Here is a 4,187-nt window from a genome sequence, read left to right as displayed (position 1 = left end):
ATCAATCGTTTATACTTCATTACATTCTCGTATGGACCTTCATGAATAATAATATGAAGTGAGATGAAAAGTCCTGATAAATTTTACAGGTAACAAATTCTTATGTGTGTATAGAGTATACCATTTGCAATCGCATAGTAACAACATTTATTAAGAGTAAAAACTCTGAATAAACCTATAAAAATCTCTATTTAAAATAATTGATTGTAAGTTATACATAAAGTATGCAAGTTTGCAATTAAAATTGCAAGCACGTGTTCATGGTATCATTTGTGGAAACCAGTTAAATGTAATTATAGCAGAAACTGTAGCATTATAAATTGCATTCATCTATGCTAAGAACACCAGCATAATTCCAGGTAATCGGTGTTTTTAGAGAAAATGGGACAGTTCTTGAAAACAGTAGGAAAGCACTATCACCAGTTTACTGAAGATGTATTTATGTTACGTTTATATTTATTGGACTTGGAATATATCTATTATTTTTTATGTTCAATTTTTATTTAACATTTAAGAAAACTTAAAAGTCCAAATTTGGATTATCTTAAAAGTTTATATCTACAATAAGAACCTTTTAATGAGCATTGTATTTTGGTAATAATTTTTGGTAAACCCAATTTTAAATTAATTAAAATATAAAATAAATATAAAAAGTAGAGTGATATTTTCTATTAAATATTTATATAAATACATTCAGGCACATTCAATACAAAAAGCTAAACAAGAGGAAAACTTTTTGGCCGACTCAATTAGTAAAACTTAATCAAATTAGCGACTAACTCCCAGCAATTAACTTAAAATGTGATGCAGTTAATAGTTCTTTTATGAAAATTATTTTTAAAAGAATCCTTCAGTCAATAAGTAAGACACTTAATATAGTAATTGAGAGTCAATCAAACAATTAATATCAATCAAACAGTGTTATGTGGATTCTTTCAGAGTGTCACGATGGACTCTTATCAATATCATATGTAATTTGAAATCATATAAAATTATTTCACTGTTTTTATAAATTCATTTCTACATAGGCAATATCAAGTTTTCACGATGGACCCTATCCTTCTATTACGTTTAACAAGCATTAGCGTAACCTAACTGTGTGACAGATATTTCGAGAAACGATTTGAGTTAAAACAAACTTTATTTATTGAATGAAATTTCATTTTTTATATAAAAATGAGTTTGATGATGGTAGATGTGTCTCTATGGGATTTTCTGAGGGTTAGTAAAGTAAAAATAACTCAGGGTGATATGACAGGAACGTAATAAGCTATAGAACTCTGCATGCAATACCAGCGAATCTTATTGGACATCACGTAGTCTTATGCCTTATACCTACCTACCTTGAAGGAATCAGGATATTCCGGACATTTTCCATCGTTCAGTGATACAAAACACACTACTTACCTTGTATATGTAATAAGCATATTTATGTTATACATCAGTATACAAACATTGTTACTCTTATTTATAGTTAAAGTAACATTTTACACGGATTAAAAATATGTGAGTGTAATGTTTTGATTACTGTACCCTCAAGAAAAACAGCTTATATAAAACCAAGTAAAAGGAGTAATGTTTTATTCAAACGTCCCTTGAGAAACTCAAGTCTCCAAGAAATCCACAACAAACAGCCGAATAAATAGGTAATTACCAATGTTTAATTTTATTTAATATTTTTATGAAATACAAACATATATTTAAAAATATAAACTGATCCACTAATATGAAATACTTTACTATAGTCTTTTATTTCTTATATTTTTACGTCAGTAATATAATATGGGAACTGAAAACAGTTACAAACAATTTACTATTTGTATAATGTTTTGTTTATGTTATTTATTTTTACACTACTTTATTGTTTGAACGATTAAAACAAAAATCTTTAAATTATTAATTAGTAAAACAAACATTCTTTTTTTATTTTCAAGAAGACATTACTAAATATTTGTAATGCCATGCAATACAATAACAAGTATTTTTTTTATAAAAGCATAGCCACATAGTTTTCTAAGATCATTTTTAAAAGAACCTAGAAATTAATAGTTTATTTTTTACAGTGTTCATATTATTGTTTCCAAATTGTGTTTCTAAGTATTGACTTCATTGAAAAAAACAAGCAGAACTCAACTATTAACAGTAAAAAAGGTGGTTTAGTTTACATAATTGTCCATTTATGACCAATGTGAAGATGCTCCCAATGTTTGTATACTGAATGTTAATATTCAAATAATTTTTTGTTTTTTATTATGATGACCCTATAATAGTCTCGGAACTCATTTAGATTTAAGTAGATTACTGGTGGAAATTAAAACTGCACCCTTTTAGAAAATATTCAGGTTTATTAAAAATCAATTCAAATGTCAATTATTAACCTTGTATTCCTACCAAAAACAATGTTTTGAACGAAAGGGTTAAAGTACTACTTCCTTAGGCATCGGCACTTTCGATTTTAATAATGGCTCACTGTCCTCTAAATACGTGAGTATAAAATATAAAAAAATAAAATAATTAATCTTGAATTAAATCTGTATGAAATAAATTATAATAGGCTTCTTCTCAAATACGTATAAAATAATAATACATAAACTTATTTCAATTAAAATTCTCAAACAAACTAAAAACGTTCTCAACAGGAATTTTTCACAAGTTCCTACAGGATATGGTGCAGCACCTACAGCTCTTAATTTTTACTACAATCCCTTTAATTTCAATGAAATTTTCACGTTTTCGACTTTAAATAAATTACTCCTTTACAATTTATATATATTTATAGCACTCACTCAACAGAATTGGATCGTTAATTTCAAAGTTTCAATTCCAATTTCCAAATTAATTCACTTCTTAATTTTGCAAAATTTCAAATTTAGAAAAATTTAATAATTCAGTCAAAAGTACTTTGGTGGCTCTTTGGTCGGTGAAAAGTCTTGGAGTTCGGTATTAATATAATTTATACCGACGGATCCTACGCCCGACACTACTATTTAAACTCGCACATAAAGACTTTTACTCTATCGCTTCTCAAACTCGGAATGGTAAGCAGAGCGTGGTTTCTCGGGCGCTGCACTCGACTACGCTCCTGTTCCTGCAGGTCTGTTTACATCTCTCCCAACGCAGGTTGGCCGCCTAATCAAGATAGAGTCCACTTGTAAATCTATTGTTTAGCATTCACTGCCATCAAGTCAGGTCTAGACCAGATTCCAAGCGCGTTGTGCCTGCCGCTGGATTACAATATAAATTATACTTTTTTATTCCTTATTCCATTTACAATTTTTCTATAATAAATTCTTTATTTATTAAAATAAATTTTTATTGTTATTTTAAAGTATACCATGTAATTGGTATTCAAACCCCCCCTTAAAGCGCTTGGTATCTGCCAAGTTTAATACTTAAATCTAAGAAATTTATCTCACATTCCTTTAGAAATTGTATATTTCCACCTAGCTTTGATCATGCATCATAAGATCTACAAAACCCTTTTTTTTATTTATAATATTTGTTTTAATTTATTTTTGATAATAGTTGTAAGAAGTGGCAGGCATTACTAGTTATCAAGTTATTTTAACCAAGCGTTAATTATTATAAATTCTTCTTTAAAAGAAGTCCATACATCAATATATTGTTTTTGAAAACTTAAACAATTAAAAAGTTCACCAATAGAAACCTTGACCTAAACTATGGCAAATATTAAGAGTCCCAATTGCCACCTTTACATTTTTTACAATTCTAAGTCCTACCATGTAATGATAGTCCATCCAGATAATCCTTCACAATGGGTCGAACGAGGTAGACGGGGATTGTTGTTGTGGGGATGTTTATTGCAGGTCCGGTCTGTTATTAGATGGGTTCGTCCTTGGAAACTGTGCCATGCACGGCTGTGTGTTTTTTCCCTTGGGGGGCTAGCCCATTCACTGATTGACGCAGCTTCATATTGAATTAAAACATATCCCCAGACGGGGGGTCCGGTGTCAGTTCTTTTTTTATGTATTTTTACCTATACCGTTGTTTATGCATAGAAATAAACAGTCTTTTTTCTTCTGTTCCCCTATTCCTTGGCATAAATTTTATCAAAACTAACAAGTTTAAATTAATTTTCCAACATTCGTGTTAGTTATTAATTTACATACAAACATAAATAACACACATGTTAATAACATTACTTTACGGACCATGAGTTTCGGATT

The sequence above is a fragment of the Homalodisca vitripennis genome, chromosome 1 (assembly GCF_021130785.1).
Source record: "Homalodisca vitripennis isolate AUS2020 chromosome 1, UT_GWSS_2.1, whole genome shotgun sequence".
NCBI lineage: Eukaryota > Metazoa > Arthropoda > Insecta > Hemiptera > Cicadellidae > Homalodisca > Homalodisca vitripennis.
This window is presented reverse-complemented; position numbering follows the sequence as displayed.